Source organism: Halichoeres trimaculatus, unplaced genomic scaffold (genome assembly GCF_033239565.1).
Source record: "Halichoeres trimaculatus isolate MK-OKI-2021-1 unplaced genomic scaffold, fHalTri1.1 fHalTri1_scaffold_3, whole genome shotgun sequence".
NCBI lineage: Eukaryota > Metazoa > Chordata > Actinopteri > Labriformes > Labridae > Halichoeres > Halichoeres trimaculatus.
This window is the reverse complement of record NW_027437181.1, coordinates 36,811,450-36,827,350: the sequence shown is the minus strand read 5'-3', so window position 1 is coordinate 36,827,350 and position 15,901 is coordinate 36,811,450. Positions and strand designations below refer to the sequence as shown.

Sequence of the window (15,901 nt, the reverse complement as noted above, 5' to 3'; positions counted from 1 at the left end):
TACTGTTTACATAGCCTCAGTAACCCATTTGAACAGGAGGGAGGCCTGTTTGTATATAATGTGAAGGACTTTGTTTGATTGCGACTCCAGAGAATCAGTAGCTGTGCCTCAGCAGGAAACAATAGTGGTTGCTTGTGACCACAAACACTTAAGTCACCCTGCAATCATAAAGACGCTGAATGGAGCTGCTTCACATGACGCCACTCATTCAGTGATATTACATTCTGGACCACAGAGCCACTCTTCCATTCAGTCAACACCATGGTGTGTCTATTCAATCCCCCTCTCTGTTCAGAATATGAAGACCTCTGAGGCTCAGCATCGAGAGCTGCTGATGTTAACCACTGAGAGAGCAACAAATACAGAGGGTTTGGAAAGCAAACTGAACCAGCTCTGTGTCTGAATCACTTCTGCAGTTGGTGTAAAGAAACAAATATCCCTCAGTAAAACGTGTCAAATCACAACATCTCTCGACAGAAGCTTTTGTTCACTCACTACTCCGCGCTCTTGATGAAGCTCATATTGTTTCTATTTGTTTGTCTGTGAATATAACTCACAAAGAAAACTTCCCTCACAATGCCTCATTGTGGATAAAAGGGAAAGTTCAAGTTTCATAAACAGTTTTCAAACTTCACACTTGCTCAGGCTTCTTTTATAAAGTTTTGAGGATGGAGTTTATTAGTTGGTCTATCAGTCAAGTACACGGAGAAACTTTGTAACCAGAGTGTTTCACCATGAACTCCAACTATTTTTAAAACCAGCCTTGAAGGCTGAATGCAACTGAACCAAGAGCTGTTAGAGCCACTGTGAGGTTTATGTTTGTATTTGTGACTGAAATGGCTCCTTCAGGCTTTTGGCTGCATCACCATGAAGTGTGAACTCCATCACCTTACTGTGTGACAGAATGAAATCACAGGTTGTTCTTGTTTTTGGTGACCCTTTGGGATAGAATTAAGAAATGGAAAGCTACTGTTCCCATGAGCACCATCACCTGTTTTCAACAAACTCTAATTGTCGAATCAACCATCCGTTGTAAAAGTGAAAGTAAATAAATGGAGTTAAGATCTTTTCTTCAGCTCTAATTTCTCTTTGATCAGAGCAACTTTCTGCAGGATGCAAAATGATCTTTTAGCTTCTCCTGCTTCAGTATCAGCCATGAGTAAAAAAAGTGAGTTATCTGAAGGAAAAGTCTTGCTTGTGATTTATTTCTTACTGGCAAACTTTAACATCAGAGATCCAGACAGAGACACTTAAGGTTGGGTGCTGAATGTCAGCTCAGTTTTGCTCAAACTGAAAAACAAGTACTGCAGCTGGAGAAATAACCAAATGTGTCGCTGATCTTGTTTTACAGAGTAGGGGAGAGCAGGGTAAACTGAGCCACTTTTCACATTGTTTGACCTGTGAGCAAGTGGACATGAATTACAAGTGAAATCAACACATGTACATTAATTTCATGATGTCTTACATCAACGGAAATAATTAGAACACATCCATAATGATTGGTCATGGAAATATAACCTGTCAAAAAAATGGTCTTTGTGGCTCAACTTGCCCCAGCTAAGGGGTAAATTGCTCTACCTCAGAGGGTAAAGTGAACCACATGGGGGTAAGTTGACCTTTTGACTTTTTTGGTAGCGTTTCTTTAAGTTGATGAACCAATCTCTACCTAAAAGAATAGGGACATTATTAAGAATCTGTTTAGCTACAAGACCAACTGTTTACCTGAGTTGAATTGTGATCTCTTCTACACTACCTGCTGAACGGTTAGCTTTCCAGCTCTCGGGGACAGTGATATCGTTTTTCTCTGCCATTTTGTAGGCTAGATCACAGGATTTCTTTGCCGTGAGGCCATGGAACTGGTCAGCCAGTTTTTTCACATAGTTTGCAGGTCTTCCTCCATCTCCTCTGTGAAGACCCTCTTTGCGTTTGCTGTCCCTGTGTAGCCTGCCACTGTCACTTCCCCTCTCTCTTTCTTTTTTAGGAATCTGCGCAAGGTTGACCTGTCAATATTTCTCTCTGTGGCCCCTTTTCTTATGGATTTTCTGCCCTGGACTTGGGTTGCTGCTTTCTGCATCTCCTCAAGGGTTGTTGAGCCCCAGTTTGTCTTCCTGCTGTATTTCCTCAGCATTCTAGCTTGTCTACAGTTTTACACATATTTAAAAAAACAAAAACAAAAAAAAAATCATTATGTATTACTACACTTAAACACATTTTACGTCTGACACTTTAGTGCCTCATTGTGGGGTAAGTTAAACCACTGGGTCAATTTACCCCAAGCAGTTTGGCTCACTTTACCCCACAGTCACCATTTTGTTAAAAACAACCTAGCCTAGCAATTCAGGCTAATACCTAGCTACACAATTCACATGGTTTTATACATTGATAGTTCAGCTACACATTTGATGTATGTTTTTAAATATAGTTAAAATTATTTTGAGTTTATAATCATTATTCGTGATATGTTGAAAATTTACTTCGACATGCAAAAATGATTTTTGGAGAATAAAAATTACTTAACACTTCAACATGTGTTTCTGTTCACCAGAGAGAGCTTGAAATGAGGCGGGCTAAGTAATTCCAGAGTCATGTGACCACTGATTCATATCGTTTCCCAGAGACAGGGGGTGGGTCAATTTACCTACAGGCTCAACTTGCTCCGTTTTCCCCTAAGCCTTGAAGAGACTATATTTTAAGAGTGAGACTGTTTCAGGATCAGTTAAAAACTCACAGTGCCTTTGATTTTAGATTTTATTCAACTGAACTTGTAAATAAGCAAACTGTGGTATTAAACTAAATAAAAAGCTAAGGTTGTGAACATTAGCATTAGGTAACTGTGATTGTGTAGCACCAATGCCTGCTAATACAATCTAACTTGATCTACCAGTGTTGTTCTTTAACACAGTGATGATGGAGGACTGGTGACTGCATTGCACCACTTCCTTGTACTCCCTCCATGCGGTAACCCTCCTGCCATCACTAATGTGCACAAACAAGAGCACCATATTAAAGCTTTGATTTAAAAAGAAATGGCGTACGTGTAGAAAAGGCAAATTTGCTGCTTTGAAGTTCACAAGCTTATTAAGTAAATGCCTGAAGGAGGAATCAGATGGAGCTGCCATCAAAGACAAACTTGCGCAACAACCTTTACTGACCACACCACACATCAGCCGGTGGATATCCTCATCAGACAGGTTCAGAATTAATCTTATCAAAGACAAAAAGGCTTATGACGTTTTCATGTTAGGGACATCACATAAGGCCTGCAGTAAGGGTATTCAAACCCTGAGTGATGATGAAAGTTACTGTGTGGATTGATTAACTTTCTGTGTTGAGCTGTGGGAGAAAGAAATAAAAACTGCAAGAAGTCTGCAGTTTGCTCCAGAAGTTCACGGTATAGTTGACGAAGCTGAATAAAACTTAAAAAAGGTGACTTGGCTCAGAAAAGATCAAAGTGTGAGCAGAAATTTGACCTCATGCACCAAAGTGATGAGAAACAGCCCCGTGTGCAGAATCTACGAGTCATCAACTCTGAGCAAACTCCACATCAACACATCTGAAGCTCTGGACCAAAGTCATCGATGAAGGACGGTGATGATCAATACACCAGAGCGATTGGTGAATTCTTTGCTTGTTTAAATTTCATGCGATTGGGGGTCAGGCCACAGGCCCTGTCACTGACACTGTGAATCAATAATGCAAAGGGATTAGGCTCTCGTTTGTTTGAATTAAGTCCCATTTGGGATCATTGGGGAAGAGAACTTAGAACATAAGACGGATCACAGGAGGAGGACTGACAGTCAGAACAGCTTCAGCTGAAGTGCTTTTCATTCTCACAGATCACTTTGCAGCATATTAAATATGCTCACACGTTAGAGAAGCACCATTCTCACCTCAGCAGCCTCTGTGTTCGTGTCAGGGTGGTTAAAAAGTCAGTCAAGAGCTGGAAATGTGTCAAAATGCTTCTCACAGAAGAGTCTCTGAATCTGAAAACAGCCAGCATGTTGTCTTGACAGATTCTTAGGAAACCGCAGCAGGTCAATGTGCGAATCCTTTCAGCCTCACATCTGGATGTCCTGACGTTTCACTCCAGGCAGATGAAAACCAACACAGGAACTCTCTGCACCACATCAGAGAGACCGCAGCCAGATTCCCATGCAAAACAATAACTCCTACGAATACAAGTTAATTCCATCCGTGTCTTTATTTGTAATTTAAACATCCATGCATCAACAGTGCACCTCATATCCGCATGATGCAGGGACAACACAAATATTCACCATAGTTTAAAGATGCTGTGAAGATGATCTGTTTTGATAGCACTCCCTCACCAACTTGTGGCTCCGCACACTGTCATAAATTACCTCTAGCGAGGCGTGTGTTTATTTTGGAATTGAATTGAGATCGGATCGAAACAAATTTTCTTTGTTCAAGAAAACTTTTTACTGGATCCAGTACAGTTGCAAAGTGATACAGTTTGAAACGTGACATCAAGCAAATGTAGCAGCCAGTTATATGTTAGCAACATCAGCAGCTTGGTGCTCCAATGTATCTGTAGGCTACGGGAAAACAAGTAAACACTGTCAGTTTGTACAGTAGTTTAGTAATCTTTCATATTTAGCACAGCTGGCAGCCTGGTGCTCCAAGACAAGTCCTTAACGCGTGATATTAGTTTATCCTGGTTAGCTATATCCTGCCATTCATCTACCAATCAGAGTTAACCTCAATTTTCATTTTATTGATAGACTCTCAAGTTTGAACAGACCACTGCAGAATAACTGCTGACTGTGGATTGGGATTATCATTATCACAAACGGCTTAGCCCTTGTGTTATAGAGTGATACAGCCAAAGCCAAAGGCTAATTAGCCTTTAGCTTAGGTTGTATCTCTCTCCTGTTAAGCATTCTTCTGCTCTTCTGTCCTTGACAGTAAGGCTCTTGTATCTACCATCACTACAAAATTAGTCATACAAATTGTTTTTAGCTGAGAAAAACACAGATCTCTGTGTTTTATCTCTTCTTTCAACCAAACTGTGTCAGCCGCCATAGTGCTGCTCAACCCGAGCTGGACGCTAAGTAAGTAAGTAAGTAAGTAAGTAAGTAGCAACTGAAAATAACCTGTCACTAGTAAAATTGATGCTGATAATCTCTTTTAAAGTGTGGATCACACTTAGGCATATATCTAGAAGGGAGCCTTTTTCAAGATTTTCAAGATTCCTCACTGCCCCCTGAAACAAAGTTTCTTGTGTTTTTTTTCAGGATTTATTCCCTCTCAAGTCTCCCTGCTTCATAAACCCCCTTCCCCCTGATTGGCCAGCCCTCTGGAGGCTTGTTGGGGGCAGAGCTATGGGCAGACCTTGGTGTTTGAGGCCCTGATGCTCCAATATCTCATGTACCAGTTACAGTAAGGCCAGTAAAGATCTCACCCCCCCCCCCCCGCCCCCCCCCCAATTTTTTTCTTAAGTCGAACCATTTTTATCAATTTATAGACAGATTCAGGGATATCTACAATGTGATATAAAGCAGTTGGAAATTTAGCATACTTTAGCATAACGATCCAGTATTATTACTTAATATCCATGTTTAAAATAAAGGGATAGCAGTTACCCTCTCTGTTAAGTCATACTTCAAAAATATTCTCAGTCAAACATAAAATTTATCCTTGATTTGAGAACACCTTGAGGAAAAATGGCATGTTGTTTTGCTGAAGGACAAAGAGGGAAAAAAAACCCCTCTGAAACAAATGATGTGTGTCGGGAACTGGTGATCGGGTTAGTCTATTACCAGAAAACAAGAGAGACGAGGTGTTCACTGTCAAATCAAATGGACACATTTAAAAGGAGCTGATGGTGACTGATGTGTTATGGCAACAGGGAACAGACCATCAGGCCTCAGTGACAGTCTAATTTCCAGTGTAGGCGTAATGAAGCTACATCATACTCAGCACCTCATGGAAAAAAAACACTTGTCAGAGAGTCCTTGCTTTGTGCCAGACCCACAAAAATTACAGTTGGACAATTTCAGTTTTCTAAAATATAAATGTCAAAAAGTCGATGCGATAAAAAAACATGTCAAAGTGAAGATATCTCCAGACAACAGGACACTGCAAGGGTGGTTTCATCCTTCTTATTCCCTTTTCTGCATCAGACTCAAACCCTGTTTTAACATTAACACAACCTAAAACACTGATTGAACAAACTTAATTAATGTGGACACTGTTATCATTTTGACAATCCTGACAGTTTCCTGTTTCCATTAGTTTCAGTAACACTTCAGTGTATACTAATGCAGTGGTTACCATAGTCAGGGCTGCAAATCACTGATCCAGACAAAGAGGTCTTGAAAAATCACATACTATCTCCAATGGCCTAACTGATCTAAATTTGCAAAAATATAAATATGGGGTAACGAGGGGTTAAATTATTTCATAAAACCATGCAAAGTGAAAATGTTTGCTCTGTTTTCAGCCTTTTTTATATTTGACCTCTGAGGTGAATAATCAAGGATACCAAGGGGATCAGAGGAGGCTGGTTAATCTAGGAAACACAACATGAGCACGCATGTAGTCTAACCTTCTTCTGATTAGCTTAGCTGAATAAAATAAGTATTTTAGGCCATTTTTATTGTTATTGTGTCCATTTTGGATTGGCTAATTAGTGTATTCCTATGGCAGGGGGTTTGCTGGTGACGGCTCATTTGTTGGTCATGGACATCAAACTGGTTTTGTCTTCGGTGAAATTTTTACTACTTTTCTCCTGTGTTTGTCTGGAGATCCTACATGTAACCATGGCTGCATTGTTTACATGTGGAACCAGCTGTTAGCAGTCTGTATCATGTTGATGCTAACTGGTGCAAGGCCTGATGTTTCCCCACAAGGTGAGGAGAAGGAAGTGAGGATGACGTGCTGGTTCTCAGGTTTGAGCTAAGAAGTGACGGCATGGACCTGTCCTTCCATCCACCGTTATTGGGGACGTAACATCTATCTCCAATAAGATGGACAAGCTAGCATCATGCTATTCACAGACATGGCTAACACCTGCCTTGAGCAGACAGGATGCAAGAGAGAGACTGGATGGTATGGGATCTGCCAAAACACACAGAAGACAACCACGCACAGCTGGAACAAGGTGGAAAGAGAGTGAACATAGCATCTGTGGTGTCTCTGTGTCACTGTTTTGAAGGAGGCTGATGCAACTGCACGTTGAAAAACGTGCTTCAAAAAGTCCTTAAACTTTAAAACAATCAATCTCTTTATCTCCTCAAACATCTTCATCTTAAACATGAAGTATTGAAGAAAAATGCAGAAGTTCCTCTTTCACCAAAAACTGCATTCAAGGTTGCCTGACATGTTTTTCAAATGTTTCTATTCAGTTACTTTGTTCATATTAATTGTGGTTTCTGAGAGGGCAGCCATTTTTGAGATGTACAGCTCTTCATGTGAGTAACAAAGTGTAGCTCATGGAGAGGCCAGGATGTCCTCCACATGGTTCAAGAAGATTCAACGAGATCGCTCATAAGGTCAAAGACAAAGGAGTCTGTGGTAACTTCAATCAGTGAAAAGGAACGATGGATGATTCATACAGTATTTCCTAGAATAAATTCACTGAGCATGAGGATGGAGAAAAATATAGACAGAAACTGCATGAATGCAAAAGTCCTTCACATCTCAATGGGCATGCCACCGCTGCAGGAAGTAGATGAGTCAGTGTCAGGACGGGTTTGGGAGTATATGTGTAGACAAGGCTGTCACTACATTTACAGAGGGGAGAAGGCTCAAATCCAGTTTTTGTTTTTCAGGGAGGTCGCTTGGTGCTTCAAACTTAAGATGACATTTTACAAGCACATAACAGCTCCTCCATGGCCCAAACAAGATCCCTGGAAAAGCTGTCACACATCCCGTGGACGACACGTTTCTCTCTCCCTCTCTGTCCCTCTGTGGGATGGAGAGAGCCTATTTTCTGGAGTAACATTAAGACTGATGGGAACTCGTTCACGAGACTAACCTAATCAAGTGGAAGATGAACTGGCCTGTGTTCTCTGTGCGATGTGTCTGTGTGATGTGCCTGTGTGATGTGTGTGTGTGTGTTGTTTTCATGATTGAAACAGTGAGAGAATCAGTGAGCAGTGTTTCATGAATGGTTGCTGTTTTTTGTGGCTTCAGACCAGCGTGGTTTTCAAGTGTGTGACCGAGGTACTGCCAGCCTCCATCAACAAACTGCTGTGTGTTTGTTTTTGTGAAACAGAGAAAAGTAGAGACTGCATGTTAATGTCTGTGAGAGTAAATATCAAATGAGTTCAGTGTGACACAGACAGGATCTGTCTTTACACAGGATTCTTAAACGGGGAATGTGAGGGATGAGGTATCATGAGCAGGTGGTGACACAGATTAGAAAACCAGCAGGAGCTGCAGCAGCAAGCAAAGGTTTTTACTCTGTTTCTACTGTCCAACACAACTCAACATGTAAACTATAAATCAAAAACTGACAACGTTTAAATTTCTAAAAACATTACTGAAGTATCATCAGTATTAAGTATTTTATTTCTCTCCAGTTTCATGAGGGTTGTGTATTTTAGTGTGGGTTTATCTAAAGTGACAGCTGGAATCATTTTCAAGCCTCAGATGTGACGTAACCTCATTTGACCTTGGGCAGGTGGATACTCTGCAGCCTAATGTCCACTGTTCTGATGTTTTTAAACCACATCTAAGCTCTACATCAAGCTGTGATAGAGTTAAACCCAGTCAGAGCATCAGGTTTTTTTAAATACTGAAGAGACTCAGCTCACAGTGTGTTTTCTGGTTTGGTTTGTTTAAGAGTCGGGTGTTTTTGTCCACACATTCTTTAGAGGCAACATGTGCGTCCCTCTGTACAGCTGCTATATGCAGATACAGTGTCACTGTTTGTGCAATAATGCATTGCATTTATAATCTGTAGTCTACTCTTCCAAATGTGGTCCACAGGGCTCTCAAACCATGCTGTCAGTCTGTAGTCTGGGATACTGAAATCAGGACACTTCTCACCAGGATACTTTAGGGATAATACCGTGCTCAGACTCAAGGTGTGCTGCAAGTTATTTCAGAACAACATGTGACAACTAGAACTGTGGCTTATAAAAGGACTTCTGCCTGAATAGGATGGAGGATGGCACATTAGATGATATTAATATAACAAGTAATTCCCCCAAAAAGTGAGCAACTAAAATTAGCACAAAAAGTGAATCTGTGTTTGGTTATTTCTTTGTTGTAACAATGCTTCTTGGCAATAAATCATGTTTTGTTGGAAATCCTGTTTATTTAAGGCCTTGTACACGAGGGTATTTTCAAAAACGAATATCCCTCCTCCTCCACTTTTAAAAAATACTTCCTCCACACGTAACCCAGCAAACTTGCTGATAAGTGTGACTCGGAGCATGCCAAACCCATAGTTGGCAGTATTTCTCAGATGTGAAACTTTTGCCAGCTAAAGAGAATTAAAGGATAAGTTTGGTTTATACAGCTTTTACATTGTTCATAGAATGAAGTAGAACAAAATACTCACCCAGAAGGCTATCCTGATCCAAGCAGTGCTTCGGGAGATATTTAGATCCAAAATCGTGCAGCGGACGTCCGTATAATTGGATTCATCGGGGCATAGACAGCGCTGCTCCTAGAACTGCATTAATCGTCTAAAAACTCATGTTTTTCATCAATATTCCATCCACTGTCACTCACTGTCACTCCAGACAGCGCTGTGTGGCTGTACTGACCTCTGAACTGACGAAGACTTTGTTTACTATTGCCCCTCCGCGCGCCATCATGTAGCCTGCAGTCTTCCCCTGAAACAATGAGCCGCACTGTGCATGCGCGGGGGGGGCAAGCGTAAACAAAGTCTTCGTCAGTTCAGAGGTCATTACAGCCACACAGCGCTGTCTGGAGTGACACAGACTGCAACGGAGGACTAACCCGGAGCGGACCATGATGGAATATTGGTGAAAAACATGAGTTTTTGGATGATTAACGCAGTTTTAGGAGTGGCGCTGTCTATGCCCCGATGGATCCCATTATACGGACGTCCGCTGCATGATTTTGGATTTAAATATCTCCCGAAGCACTGCTTGGATCAGGAAAACCTTCTGGGTGAGTATTTTGTTCTACTTCATTCTATAAACAATGTAAAAGTTGTATAAACTGAACTTATCCTTTAACCCCTGTCATTCAGCTCTGACATTTGAGTACCAAAAACCCGGTTTCCGGGAATCTACATGACACCATGACGTCTGAGTTTTTCAAAATTTTCTCTTTGGTCGCAGTTTTCAGAAAACGCCATTTTTTTGTGATTTAACGTATAAAAATACATGGTTTCCCAGATACTCAGCTACGTGTGGACATGGCCTTAAATGAAAATATGTTTGTAAGGAACATGTATTTGTTAAATGAGCAGTGGAGCTAAGTGTGTGGGCTGCATTGGTGAAAAAGTTGCCAAATCTTCTCTGCCATTGCCAAACAGCTGATTCTGCCATTGATTCTTGTTTGGTGGATTGGGTGATCAAATTCGAAGAAACAATCATATTGGCAATTTAGCTGTTTTAATTCATTTAAAGACAGGCTTCTTTCGGAGTGAAGGTTTGAAAAGGGGCTGTGACGTTGACTTTAAATTTCTTTAATTTGTGCTGGATTTACGTTTATTTCAAGGCTGAAGCTGGAAATCATGAGAAAAATATACGGGTTGAGTTTTGATAACTTAATTTCCTGAAATCAAAACATTTCACCAAAAATTGTCTGTGGTTTGTAACGTTCGGTTTTAATTCTGAATCCCCAGAACAGTAACACAGAAGCACAGTTCTCTGCAACACTGATGCCAAATCGCAAAAAAATAAAACAAAACAAAAACAGATCCATGTAAGTATGAAGCTACACAGTTTGAGGGGATATGTCCATGACAAAGAGATTTCCACTAGGTTCACCTTTAATTGTGCCCTCTTTGGTTTATATTTATAGAAATCCTGATGCCATTGTAACCACATGTAAATGTCAGAACACAGTCTTGAGCTGTCAGCTTATGTCCCACACATGCACTAACACACACATGTACATGGAAAGCAAGCAGTGATGAGCAAACCTTGACGGTGTAACATGACAAGCTGTGTCAGCGCTACTGGCTACAAGTGCAAGTCAACAAGAGCTGAACAGACGCATGCTTTACACACAAACACAACGATGTGACAGCTGAATGACATTTGGTCTGAGACGCTCATCGCTTCTCATTGTCCTCAGGCTGCTTCTGCTGACCGCAGGGCTGCTGGCAGAGATGAATGAACACCCCCTCCTCCCTCCTTACACACGGTACACATATTATTCATGCTTAATATCCTTTGTTACATGGACATAAAATCAACACAGCATTTTGGTGTGTAAATTTTCACTGTTTGGGTTTGTGAGCACAGCTAGAGGAACTGTTTTCCTCTCGGGTTATTAAAAGCTGATGTAGCATTTTATATTCAGATTTTATTTCTTCAGCTCTAATTGCAGAGCTCACACTCCACGCTGTCTCCTGTAAGACATTCTTTTCTCACTGGAGCTGAAGGCAGTATTTCATCCTACCCCCCATTACACCCAGTCAACCTGCTGTGGTCCTCTCTGGTCAGAGTGTAAGTAAGACCAGATAGCACCGTCGAGGGGATTCAAGTCCCAGAGGGAGCCTTCTCTACTCAGCGTTCACTTTGAGTAACATCATTACAGCGCCATTGTATGCTCACTGTCACTGCACAGCTGCTAATGGCCCTAATGTTTCCTTTTCAGATGAACATGACAAATACAACAAAGATGACACGTTAATAACTTAACTCATCTGCATTACTCTGAACATCTTCACATAAAGGTTAATTGTTAGGGGAGAACTCCTCCTCATTTAGTTATTAACACATCACAGTTAAATAAAAGCCCTTCACTCTCAGATATCAGGAAATAAAAAAATAATGCTCAAAGAATTGCAGGCAGTCACTTTTTACACTGATATCATCAACAAACCAACAAGTTTGAAGTGAGCAGATCTGAGTGGCTGACTTAAAGGAATAGTTACATGTTTTTCTATATGAGGTACTTTTCAACAGTGATGTCTGTCAGCACGGCCCTAAGGGGAAACTAGATTGATAAAGACGTGTCTTTCCTAGAGTGAGGTTCACTCCTGGTCTCCTTGATCTGACTGCGTTATAAATTTGTGGGCCACTTCCCTAATACTGACATGAAGAAGAGACGGAGTTCAATGAAGAAGAGGAGATCCAATGGCAGCTTCAGTCCAACATCTTTATTTGAACACAACGATGGCACACAGACAAAAAACCCTCCTCTCCTCTCTCTTAAACCTGATGTCCTAGCCCCCTTTATACTGCTGGGGCGTCCCTGAATGCATGCAACTAACCATTTATGGTAAACAGACTCTGTGTCTGTAGCTTGTTTTTCTGTAACATGAAGTCGCTGGGCAGGCCTTGGTCAAGACACCTTGGTCAAAACAGCTGTAGGCACTAAATCTTTCAATCCTGGTGAAATGAAGAGTCATCTCAAGTACACGGCTAGGCAAAACTTGTCCAAGGGTCAAAGGTTGGCTCCTGCAGGCCCCTGGACCTCTGCAGGCTGCTCTACAGCTCACTCTAAATGAATCCACTCAGAATGAATCCTCAACAATAACCTGAACAAAAGCTTGACTGTAAGGGCTCTCATTTCGTGGTGCAGTGTTAATTTCGTGCGGCGCACCGCCGTGCGCTGCCAGTTTGCCAATTTGGTAGACCGTCTGCGCAGAGATGGGTGTGACTGCGCGCCAGGGGGAGTTGACGGTGCACCAGGGGGAGGTGTCAGCAGATTCATGTTGGCGCAGTGACAATTTCGTGCCAAAAACAGCACAGAAAGTGCGCTGAAAACTCGTCAGCTCCAACCTGGTCTGTTTTCGGTGCAAAGCGGAGCCACCCTCCGCAGCTGTAATTTGGTGACAGGCGCACATGTGTGCACATGTCAACAAAGCCTCAGAGGCAGGTTTCCAGAGTGTCAGGCACATTTTAATGCAATAAATAATCACATCAATCACTATTTAATGTAACCGTCTGAACCAGCATATACATTTGTATCTATATTAACTGTCCCATCACATCTGATGTCAGATTAAAGCTGTGTAACTGTCTCTTCATTTTGTACTCCTGTTAATGGCAAAGGAACAGATCACATCTGTCCTGGGAGCTGGCCCACACAGTGACGCGCTTCGTGTCCTCCGATGCACCCCGCTGTCCATTCTCCTGCAGCAGGGACAGCGGCTCTGACGGTCTCCGCTACCAGGTCTTTCCAGCACACTGTTTCCACGGTGGCTCAGTAAGACCAATCAGACGCTGCGCCTCAGTCGCAGGGCATTTAAAGGCGAGGAGAGGCGCTCATTTGATTGGTGAAAACAGCGCTCGGCTGTATTAAACCCACTCACTGCTTTTCTCAACCATCTCTGCCATTTGCATGGAGGGAGGCATGGACGCGCAGCTCTGAGCTTCTCTGCACCTTGAGTGCGCCTCTCTTGGCACTGCAGGAAACTTGCAAAGTGCGCTGGTCACATCCTGTCCGCTCGGCGAAGGCCGGTGCAGGGCAGGTGCGCCTGGTCTACGAAATTAGAGCCCTTAATCTCTACAGATGAAGTCATCGATCAGATGGGGTAGATTATGTCAACAAACACTGACCCAAACAAAAATGCTGATTTAAACACTGCCTGACGAGATCTTTGAAACTGATTTTTTCCATGTGATGTAACAAGGACCATGTCTTGGATTGTCTCGCAACTTGAATTGTTTCAGGGTAGAGGGATGTAAAGGCTCCAAGTGCTCTGGGTTGGGGCTTGTAATTTTACATACCCTGCAGTTTGGACCATAGACTGTTTAATATAGGAACGTCGTATAGCATGATGTGTGATTTGACAAACTTGTGATCTTAATATCTTCTAAACTGATCATGGAATGAGCTCTTTAGGCTCAAGCCATTTTTGAACCAGCTGTTCTTACTGCTGTACAAGTCTTACAAGTCTTTGTACAATTTTTTTTTTGGCATGTGTGTGGTTTGCGGTCTTTCTCAAGCCTCAAGCGTACCACCAGTGAACTGCAACTTTTAGCTTTTCTGCTTTGGCTTTTTTGGTTTCATTGTTTTTTTGTGAACCAAATGCCCCTTGGTTTTGACACGCTTCTGTTTACACTTTGTGGTGCAATTGTAAAAGTTGCTGCTCAAACTTTCTCTTGCAACCTTTTTTTTTTTTTTATGATTTCCCTTTAGAATACATTATTCTGCTGATGTCCTGAGAATTGAAAAACTGACCAGGATCTCCTGGACAGACCCATACCTTATACAACACTACTTTAAAAAGAGACAAGAAAAAATGAGATAGCCTTGGTTTGTGAACAACACAACTCCAACCACACATCCTTCATGTCCCAATGGAAATGACCAACTGGTCAGTGGTCAAGAGATATCGTTAAAAAAAGAGAATTACTCTGGGTCAAAGATCAGCATCATTTGAGGTTCAAATGAAAGCCCTGACCCTGTTCCTCTGTCTGGTTTAGAGCCATAAATCAAATATGATGCCTCAGTCTGATTAAAATTAGGGGACTCCTTGCTGTGTTCACTTTCTTAATCACAAACTGTAACAAACAAATCTACACACCTTTCTACTACCTAAACTCTCCTGAGATGCAGCCTGAACTAATACAACTCAACTAATAAGAATTTAATGTCATAAGTGCTGGCTTCTCCGAGGCTACATATTCATTATTAATGTATCCTTTATATAACCTGGTTAACTCTGTACTTACAGGCAGATATGGCAAAAAACAGCATACACAGTAATATGTCGTAGAGTCAACCAACCAAACACAGATTTAAAAAAAAACAGTGAACTAACCAAACACAACACAACACAACACAAACACACACAAACAGGGTCTCTATGCACATTTTAAATTCCAGTTAAGACTTTGACAGCTGTTGTACTTATTAATTTTTGAAATTCAAAGTCTAATGGAGCAGAATCAACCTCCCTATGGCTGCTTCTGATTCCACAATTTAACCTCAGCTATCATCTAGTCATGAGTTAATATTAAAAACCTGATTTGAGGCTTTTTCAGACTTTCAAAGATTTATGGGAACCCTGCAAGCAGCCTCATCTTTGTGTGAACGTAAACCTGAGGTCAGCCAGCTCACTTTGAATATGAGAAACAGTGGTGAGTAAACAAAAGTAAAGTGATGAATTCCAAAGGTGCACCGTGTTCAGCATAGTAATAACAGGTCAATGGAAGAAGAGCGGGTTTAACTGCATTTAAAAATGATTTGAATTGTAGAAAAAGCTGGTCTTGTACTCAATCAAAGGATAATTCAAGGTGTGTGAAAGAGGAAGCAGAGCAGGTCTGTGGCAGTGAATGACCATGTCATCAGCATAGAAATGAAAAGCAAACAGTGTCTTCCTCACTGCAGCTGAAATGGGTGGAAAGGTTTCCACAGACTGACTCTGAACAGAACTGAAGTCACATCATTTTGGAGCTTCATTATTAAAAGTATGAAAGCCACAGATGGATCTTTTCTCCCTGGTGGCCTGTTGGTTTGATAAAAAAGCGAAAGTGCTTATGACGACGAGTTCCTGCTGGTTAGCTCCTGGACAAGAGGTGAGAACACTGCACATGTTCTGCAGGAGGGATTAGACGATGTAAGTATGTGAATTACTGCTCCCTGCGGGCTGAATGATACTCTTCTATGCTGCGTTGCTTGCTTGTAGTCACATTTGCAGGCAGAGCCATTATGGCTTCAGCTGTCAACATAAGCTGCTGCAGGATGCTATTTTGACAAACATGGGAGCTGGCGCTCCCACTCAGCCGTCTTTGTGCTCTGAAGAAGTATTCACACCAATCTGAATTTACAG

General features: G+C 41.7%; 1 protein-coding gene across 1 annotated transcript in view; it reads right to left on the bottom strand.

The window, feature by feature from the left end:
- The window catches only part of itfg1 (integrin alpha FG-GAP repeat containing 1), a 252,552-nt gene that overhangs the window by 63,347 nt on the left and 173,304 nt on the right, over positions 1-15,901 (bottom strand). The gene's annotated exons all lie outside the window — the stretch shown is intronic.